Below are 10,298 nucleotides of genomic sequence, written 5' to 3'. Positions count from 1 at the left end.
TACAAACAAGGCAAATATTTTATTTTTTAATTAAATGATATTAAATAGCAAATAAAAATGATATTAAATGGCAAATAAAAAGCTTCATGACAAACTGAAAGATTGTGGAAGAAAGGAAAAATACTTTAGGTTTTAGTACCTTTAATGACATGTTTTTCTTGCTTTCTGAAAAAGGGCCTGCTGAGTATATACCAAACTTGCCTCAAATGCAAACCATATGGTATGAGAAAAAGAAAATAAGAATATCACCTTTTTCAGTATAGACTACCTCAGATAATTTTGGGCATCCCCTGAGGGTTTTCTGGACAAGAAGAAGCCTGCTTCTGTTCCTTAGCTTTGTTTTTCTCTCCATGAGTGTGTGTTGATTACTGCCGCTGCCCTCTGCCGGTACAAATGCTGCTTAGCTCATGTATCCCCGGGGCATCACCATGCTTCACCAGGGACCACGGGGAGGGCTTCCTGTGAGTCACTGTTAGTCCTCAAACCAATTGTGCAACACAATTTCACTGACTCCAACTTGACCAAATGTATTTTGATTAAAATTTAGGAAGCGGCTCAGGACAACGGTTTGTTTCAAACCATGATTTGGTTGAAAATGAATAATCTATAGATTTTGTAATTTCTAATTCATTTTCAGTGAAGGAACTGTGAGAGTAGACGAACTGAAAATGAATTAGAAATAGCAATAAAGAAAAAGAGAAGATGTTCCCCTAATCCTGGGAAGACAAAAAAAGAAAATGATGAAGATGCATAAAGTACGGCAAAACCACTCTGTTGTGCATTAATGTTTACTAATTAATTTCGCCCTCCTTCCCATAAACAAACACACATATTGTAACTGTGGAACACTTATTTTACTCTTAGTTCCATGACTTTGTGCCTGTTGTTCTGTTTGGTCCCTGTGGACTGCAGTAGAATTGGGGGGCAAACAGCCTCTTCTCTCCTAGTGCTGACTGCTGCCTCCTGGGCACGGAAGTAGCTCTGTGTGCACAGGAACACCGAAACCTTATTGCCTCTGCTTCCTTCAGTGTCTGCCACTGACTCTTCTCCATTAGGGAAAAACCAGTGCTGGAAACAGCAGATTCAGAGATTCACATGCCATGCCAAGCACCAATGCTCCTCCTCTCTGCTCCCCTATTCAATACACAGGCATATAAGCTCGTACCCAAGAAATAATCTTCCACTTTTGGGCCAAAAAGAAGGAAATCCCCATGGTTATGAGGACACAACGGATAAAGATGAATGCTGCAAGAATCTCTCCACAGAGTGCATCAGTTCCACAAATAATAGCAAGCTGAGAAACTAGTTTGCTCTCATATAGGAGTAAGAGTGATGAATAATACCTCCTAAAAAATCTTTATGGGAGGCTTAAATATAAGACAGTGACCTTACTAATCTTCCTTGTGTTTTTTCCTACAACTAACCTGCTTTATATATTATGCCTGTCTTAGAATGTTTGCTCGTCTGTAGCCTCAGGGATTTGTCTTGGCTGTGTTGTGCCATTGCTGATGTTTGTTGTTAAATGAGGCCCAAGTCTATCTCCTTTTCTTGAGTTTCTTTATTAATGAACTGGAACCTAACTTCATATATAAACAAACTGAAAACCTAACTTAGGATTATGACAAACAGCTGAATCTCATCCAATCCTAAGCAGCTGAGTTTCAGCCAACTATAGGCAGCCAACTGATTACACCATGTCCAAACAAGGCAATGTCTAGCTGTATCCCAATCAAGCTATTTATGCCCTTTAGTCCCCTGTTCTGTTTGTAGATAATCATTCCCTGCTGTTACAGAGCAGAGCTCTCTGAGCCTCTTTTGGTTCTGAGTGCTGCCCAATTCATGAATCATTCTTTGGTCAAATAAACTTTGTTAAATTTAATTTTTCTAAAGTTTTTCTTTTAACAAAGTGTTAGGTAATGTTTTCTCAAAAAGATAGAGAGCCAAAATAACAAGAGTTGTATGTTAGGAGGGCAAAATGCTCCAACGATTTTTTTTTCTGATACTGCATATGTAATATGTTTATATGTTTATTTGCTGAATCATATTTACCAAATGCCTCTTGTTGCTGTGGATTCAAAGGTGTATAATACATAGCTGCTTTATTTAACCAGCACTTAATTTACTGGGATAGCCAGCTCTATGCACAATTGCAAGGCAGGGAGTTGAGTGCCCTTGTTAAGGTTCAGGCATGTTACTGTTGGAGCATAGAACTGGGAGCATCTAGCTCTCTGCCACACGTGGACAGTAGAAAAGAAGTTTCCACTGAATAAATAACATGTCAGGAAAGTCTCAAAGAATGACTAGAGACAGGATTTTCAAAAGGCATTTCAGGCACAAGAACAGAACTTTTGCACAGTTACAGAGCAGGAAAAAACAATGAGGCACATTCAGGAACTATGTTGTGAGTCACAGTATGGCTGGAGCATCAGATATGCCTTCAGGAATGACAGAAGGCACACTGGACCAAACTTCTATTCAATATGAAAGTGTTTGGACTTTATTCTACAGAAAACTTCTCAAGATTTTAAACACAGGATATTCATGATGAGGGTAATTTTTATAGAGTTCATTCAGGCTAAGGGATAGGGTAGAATTGATTAAAGCAGAATGGGAGTCCAGGAAAACAAAAACAAAAACCTTCATGAGGCCAGGGCAGGAATTAGACTAAAAATGCTGAATGAACAAACCAAGCAGGGGCAACAGGAATAGGGAGGAAGTAATATTTCTGAGACACACAAAGAGATAGAATTTACTGGACATCAAAACTGACTTAATTCTGGGAGTGAGAGATGAAAGAGCCATCATTTAAAATTTTTAAAACATTGCTATTGATGCATAATAGATGTACATAGTTTTGGGGTACATGTGATAATACATTCATAAAATTTGTAAAGATCAAGTTGGTGTACTTGAGATATCTATCACCTTAAATATTTGTCTTTATGCAAGAAATTCAAATCATTCTCTTCTATTTTGAAATGTACAATAGAATGTTGTAAACTACAGTCACCCTACTGATCTACCTAATACTATGTATTATTTGTTGTGTAAAACCATATATTTGTGAGTGGGTGGCTCATGCCTACAATCCTAGCACTTCAGGAGGCTGAGGCAGGTAGATTGCTGGAGCTTAGGAATTTGAAACCAACCTGGGCAATAGGGTGAGACCTCATCTCTAAGAGGAAAAAAAAATAAAAATTAGCCAGGAGCCAGAATAGCTGATAGGAGACCAGACTAACATGCAGTTCCTACTTGGATGAATGGACAGCATGTAGAGACCCACATCGTGAATTTTGCTCCAAGAATCACTGCAGGAACATACCAGGAAAACTGATAGAATTCACAGACCCTTTGAAAGAAGTGGCTTGCTGCTGCAAACTCTGTGAAATAGCTGAAAAACTGTGAGTTTCCAAAGTGTGAGACAAAGGAAAAGTCTTCCACTGAGCATGCATTCCCACTGGGAACCTGAAAATCAAGATCATGAGCGGATTTAACCTTACCTAGAGTTGAAATGGATTTAGGGAGCTGAGGAAAATATAACCATAGAAGAAGCAGTGGGAAGCGTCCTGTAAGCTCTCGCAGTCCCCAGCTGAAGCCCAGGAAGCAATCTCTGGCTTTATCTCACAGGGGTTCGTAAGGAAGGCAGCCAGTAAGTAGAATTGCGGAGGGGCCACAGGGTAAAGAAGGCTTCTAGTTGAACTTTGTAATAATTTCAACTGAACACGAATTTTTCTGAGCAGAATCCAGAGGGGCAAATGGAAAGTGTGGATATGAGCATGGAAGCCACAGCCTGTGGTGTGGGCAGGTGGGAAGGGGCAAGGCCGGAAAGCCCTGCTTGCTCTCTCAACAGGGAGGCTTGTAGTCTAAGGTAAGACCTCAGCTGCCTGGATATAAACCTGGTGCTGTTAGCGGGGTACGTGTGGAGGGGTGGGGAGTGAGACTGGCCTTGCTGGTGCCTGGGAGCTGAGTGAGGTCTGTCACTGCTGGCTTTCTCCCACTTGCCTGGCGATATACATACAGCAGAGGTAGCCATAATCCCCCGCTTGGAACATAATTCCACTGGCCTGCGAACCACTCCCCTAAACCCCACAGTGGCTGCAGCAAGCCCCAAGGAGTCTGAGCTGAGACCTGCATAACCCTGCCCCCAACTGCTACTCTTTCTCTACCTTCCCAGGTAGCCAAATACAAAAGAAAAAAAAAAACAAAAAAACTCTTGGGAGCTCTATGTCCCTGTCTATTGTCTGAGAAACCTGAATACTTATCCTGGCCAACATACGGCAAGCTTATATCCCCCTTCTACTACTGCAGCTGGTGCTATCTTGAAAGCGCCACCTCCTGGCTGGAGGCCAACCAACTCAAGCCATTACAGCAACTCATGACAGAACAACTGTATTAGTCTGTTTTCACACTGCTGATAAAGACACACCCGAAACTGAGAGAAAAAAGAGGTTTAATGGACTTACACTTCCACATGGCTGGGGAGGCCTCACTATCATGGCAGAAGGCAGGGAGGAGCAAGTCACATCTTTCATAAATGGTGGCAGATCAAGGGCAAGCTTATGCAGGGAAACTCCCATTTTTAAAACCATCAAATCTTGTGAGACTCATTCACTATCATGAGAACAGCACAGGAAAAACCTGCCCCCATAATTCAATCACCTCTTACCAGGTTCATCTCACATGTGGGAATTGTGGGAGTTAGCATTGGAGATGAGATTTGGGTGGGGGACACAGCCAAACCATATCATTCCACCCCTGGCCCCTCCCTAATCTCATGTTCTCACAATTTCAAAACCAGTCATGCCTTTCCAACAGTCCCCCAGTCTTAACTCATTTCAGCATTAGTTGAAATGGGCAACGTCTCATCTGAGATAAGGCAAGTCCCTTCCACCTATGAGCCTATAAAACCAAGAAAAGTTAGTTACTTCCTAGATACAATGTGGGTACAGGCATTGGGTAAATACAGCCACTCCAAATGGGAGACACTGGCCAAAACAAAGGGGCTAAAGGCCAAAGGCCCATGCAAGTCCAAAATCCAGCAGGGCAGTCAAATCTTAAAGCTCCAGGATGATCTCCTTTGACTCCATGTCTCGTTTCCAGGTCATGCTGATACAAGAGGTGGGTTCCCATGGTCTTGGGCAGCTCTGCCTCTGTGGCTCTGCAGGGTACAGCATCCCTTCTGGCTCCTTTTATGGGCCAGTGTTGAGACTAAGGTGGGAGGGTTGTTTGAGCTCCGGAGGTTGAGGCTGCAGTGAGCCATGATAGCACTGCTGCACTCCAGCCTAAGCAACAGAGCAAGACCCTGTCTCAGGAAAAAAAAAAAAAAAAAAAAGGTTAAAACAAACTAACTAAAATCATACATTTATACTCATGAATCAATGTCTTTTCATACTCCCCTACTCCGTACGTTTCCTAGCCTCTGGTAACCATGGATCTACTCTGTTTCTTCATGAGATCCATTGTTTTAGTGCCAACATCTGAGTAAGAACATGGTATAGTTGTCTTTTCTGCTTGGCTTATTTCACTTAACATGATTCACTTAACTCCAGGTTCATCCATGTTGCCACAAATGACAAAATCTCATTCTTTTTATGGCTGAATAATACTTCATTTTGTATATAAACCACATTTTCTTTATCCATTTATTGTTCACACTTGGGTTGATTGCATATTTTGGCTATTGTGAATAGTGCTTTAATAAACACAGGAGTGTAAATGTCTTTTCAATATATTAATTTTCTTTCTTTTGGATATATACCCGGTAGTGGAATTGTTGGTTTATATGGTAGCTCTATTTTTAGTTTTGTAAGGAACCTCCGGGCTGATCTTCATAGTGGTTGTACTAATTTACACTCCCATCAATAGCATATGAGGGTTCCCCATTTTCCACATTCTTGCCAGCATCCATGATTGCCTGTTGTTTGGATAATAGTCATTTTAACTGGGATGAGATAATATCTCTTGTATTTTTTTTTTCCAGAAAATTAAATGAATAGAGAGTGGCTACCCCATAGGTAGAGCAGTCCTCTTATTGTTTTGATTTGCATATCTGTGATGATTAGTGATGTTGAGCATCTGTTCATACACCTGTTGACCATTTGTATGTCTTCTGTAGAGAAATGTCTATTCATATCTTTTGCTCATTATTAAATTCGATTATTTGTTGTGGGTTTTTTTTTTTTTTTTTTTGTAAATGAGTTGTTTAAGTTCCTTATATATTCTGCTTATTAGTTCCTTGTAAGATGGGTAGTTTGCAAATATTTTCTCCCATTTGATGGGTTGTTTCTTCACTTTGTTCATTGTCTCATGTGCTGTACAAAAACGTTTTAGCTGACATAATCCCATTTGTCTATTTTTGATTTGGTTGCTTCTGCTTTTAAGGTCTTATACAAAAAAAAAAAAAAAATCTTTCCCAGACCAATGTTCTGGAGCACTTCCCTAGTGTTTTCTTCTACTTTCAGTGTTGGTTCTTAGATTTGAGGTATTAATCTATTTTGACTTTATTTTGTATATGTTGAGAGATATGGATCCAGTTCCATTCTTCTGCATACAGTTATCCAGTACCATGGGAGCAGCACTGCTAATCACAGATGCTGTCCTTTCCTCATTGTACATACTTGGTACCTTTGTCAAAAATGATTTGGCTGTAAATGCATGGATTTATCCCTGGGTTCTTTGTTCTGTTCCATTGATCTATGTGTCTGTTTTTTATGCCACTATGATGCTGCTTTAAATATTACAGTTTTGGGGTAAAATTTGAAATCTAAGTAGTTTGATGTCTCCAGCTTTGTTCTTTTTGCACAGGATTATTTTGGTTATTTGGGGTCTTTTGTGGTTCCATACAAATTTTAGGATTGTTTCTTCTGTTTCTGTGAAAAATGTCATTGGTTTTTTGATAGAGATTGCATTAAATCTATAGATTGCGTTGGATAGATAGTATGAACATTTTAGCAATATTGATTCTTTCAATTCATGTTCTTTTTATTGTTTGTGTCCTGTTCAGTTTCTTTCATTAGTGTTTTATAGCTTTTCTGGTAAAGATCTCTCGCTTTCTGGGTTAAATACATGCCTAGGCCTTTTATATTCTTTGTAGTTCTTGTAAATGGCATTGCTTTCTTGATTTATTTTTGAGATTGTTTGCTGTTGGTATATATAAGTCCTACTGATTTTTATATATTGATTTTGTATCTTTCAGTTTTCCTAAATTTGTTGATCAGTTCTAAGAGTTTTTGGTGGAGACTTTATGTTTTCTTTCTAAGATCACGTTATCTGCAAGCAAGGCTAATTTGACCTTTTTTTTTTTTTTTTTTTTCCAATTAAGATGATCTTTATTTCTTTCTCTTGCCTAATTGCTCTGTCCAGAACTTCCAGTACTATGTTGAATACAATGTGATAAAAGTGGGGATCATTATCTTCTTCCAGCTCTCAGAAAAAAGGGCCTTCGATTTTTCCCCATTGAGTATGATGTTAGTTGTGGGTTTCCCATATATGATCTCTATCATTATTGGGCATGTTCCTTCTATACCCAGTTTGATGAAGGTTTTTTTTAAAATTATAAACAGATGTTGAATTTTATCAAATGCTTTTTCAGCTTCTATTGAAGAAATTGCATGGTTTTTCTGGTTGGTTCTGTAAATCTGATGTATCATATTTGTTGATTTCCATTTGTTGGACCATCCTTGCATTCCTGAGATGAATCTCACTTGATCATGTTGAATGATCTTCTAATGTGTTCTTGAATTTTGTTTGCTAGTATTTTGTTGAGAATTTTGCATTTTTTAAATTTTATTTTTATTTATTTATTTTTATTATCATTCTCAACAAACTGACACAAGAACAGAAAATTTTGCTTTTATAATCATCAATAATATTGGCTGGTAGTTTTATTTTCTTAGTTGTGTTCTTGTCTGGTTTTGGTATCAGGGTAATGCTGGCCTCATAGAATGAATTTGAAAGTACTCCCTCCTCTTTATTTTTTGGAATAGTTTGAACAGAATCAGTATTAGTTCCTCTATAAAAGTGTGGTAGTATTCTGCAGTAAAACTGTTAGGTCCTGGGCTTTTCTTTGATGGGAGACTTTTATTATGGCTTTAATTGCATTACTTGTTAATAATTTATTTACGTTTTCTGTTTCTTTGTGGTTCAATTTTGTTGGTGTTATGTGTCCAGGAATTTATTCATTTCCTGGTTTTCCAATTTGTTGATGAATTGTTGATAATAGTATTCTCTAGTGATTCTTTATATTTCTATGGTCTCAGTTGTTATGTCTCCTTTTTCATTTCTGATTTTATTTATTTGAGTCTTCTCTCTTTTGTTCTTAGTGTCGCCAAAGGTTTACAATTTGGTTCATCTTTTCTAAAAACCAACTTTTCATTTCATTAATCTTTAAAGTCTCAATTTTATTTATTTTTGCTCTAATCTGTATTAGTTCTTTCCTTATACTAATTTTGGGTTTGGTTTGTCCTTGCTTTTCTAGGCCTTGCAGTGCATTTTTAGGTTGTTTATTTAAAGTCTTTCTAGTTTCATAATACAAGAAGTGTTTATTTTACAAACTTCCTTCTTAGTACTGCTTTTGTTGTATCTCATAGATTTTTGTATGTTGTTTATCATTTTCTTTTATTTTAATAGGAAAAGCCATCCTTTGAAGACAGGCAAATAGGAAGTGGTGCATTTCAGTGAGAAGCAAAGCTCAGTGAGAAACAGAGTGACCTCAGTTTTAGACATGCTGAACATCTAATGGCAGGTTTTCACAAATGTAATTAATATGCAGCAAAATTCACTTTTTTGGTATACAGTTCTATGGACCGTGAACTACCATCAAAACTGAGATAGAAAATATATATCCATCACCCCAAAATGTGTAGTGAGCATCCTTCCCCATTCCTAACCCTTGGAAACCACTAATCTGCTTTTTGTCTTTATAGTTTTTCGCGTTCTACAGTGTCATATAAGTGGAATCATGCATTGCACAGTTTAAAAAAAATCTGGCTTATTTTATTTAATATAATGTTTTTGATATTCATATAGTTATTATGTGCTTTCACGATTTGCTAACTTTTATTGATAAACTGTAATCTATTCTGTGGGCATAGCAAAATTTGTTTATCCATTCATAAGTTTAATGGAGATTAATATTCTTTCCCATTTTTGGAGATAATAAATCCATAGAAAACATTTACATACAGTTGTTGTGTAAACACAAGTTATTTCTCTAGACTAAATACCCAGGAGTGGGATTCTTTAGTCATATCATAAGCATATATTTAACTTCATAAGAAAATGCCTATCTGCTTTTCAGTACTTTAGTATTGTCATTAGCAAAATAAAACTAGCTGTTACAAAAAGTATGTACTGACATATCATTGTGGTTTTAATTTGATTTGACCTAATGATTAATGTCGTATTTTCATGTATTTCTTTGATATCAATGTAACTTTTTTTTTTTAATTGAGATGGAGTCTTGCTCTGTCACCCAGGCTGGAGTGCAGTGGTGTGATGTGTGATCTTCGCTCACTGCAACGGCTGCCTCCTGGGTTCAAGCAATTCTCTGGTCTCAGCCTCCCAAGTAGCTGTGACTACAGGTGCCACCACTATGCCCAGCTAATTTTTGCACTTTTAGTAGAAACAGGGTTTCACCATATTGGCCAGGCTGGTCTTGAACTCCTGACCTTGTGATTCGCCCACCTCAGCTTCCCAAAGTGCTGAGATTACAGGCATGAGCTACCACGCCCAGTCTGATTACAGACATGAGCCACCACAACCAGCCTGACATCTGTGTAACTTCTTTGTGAAGTGTCCATCATGTATTTTGCCCATTTAAATTACTGAGTTGTTTGTTTTCTTGTTTTGAGTATATATTTATAAATATACTTGGGATACAAGCCATTTGTCAGATATGTATTTTGGAAGTATTCTTTCCTGGTTTGTGACTAATCATTTCATTGCCTTAACCCTTTGATTTTTTATAACAGCTGAAGTTTTCAAATTTTGATGAAGTTTAATTTTTGATGAATGTTCCAATTTGTTTATTTTTAAGATGGAAATTTTGGTGTTGCAGATAAGAAATCTTTGTCTAACCAAGCTATTGGGGCTTTTCCTATGTTTTCTTCTAGAGGTTTTATACTTTTAGATTTTACATTCCTGTCTATGATCCATTTTGAATTAACTTTTGTATGCAGTGTGATAAATGGATTGAGGTTCACTTTAAATTTTTTGCAAACAGATATCTAGTTGTTCCAGAACCATTTGTTGAAAAGGCTGTCTTTTCTCTATTGAATTGTCTTAGACCTTTGTCAGGA

The sequence above is a fragment of the Sapajus apella genome, unplaced genomic scaffold (assembly GCF_009761245.1).
Source record: "Sapajus apella isolate SASKATOON/1434 unplaced genomic scaffold, GSC_monkey_1.0 scaffold9, whole genome shotgun sequence".
NCBI lineage: Eukaryota > Metazoa > Chordata > Mammalia > Primates > Cebidae > Sapajus > Sapajus apella.
The sequence above is the reverse complement of the archived record's forward strand: the minus strand, read 5'-3'. Positions refer to the sequence as shown.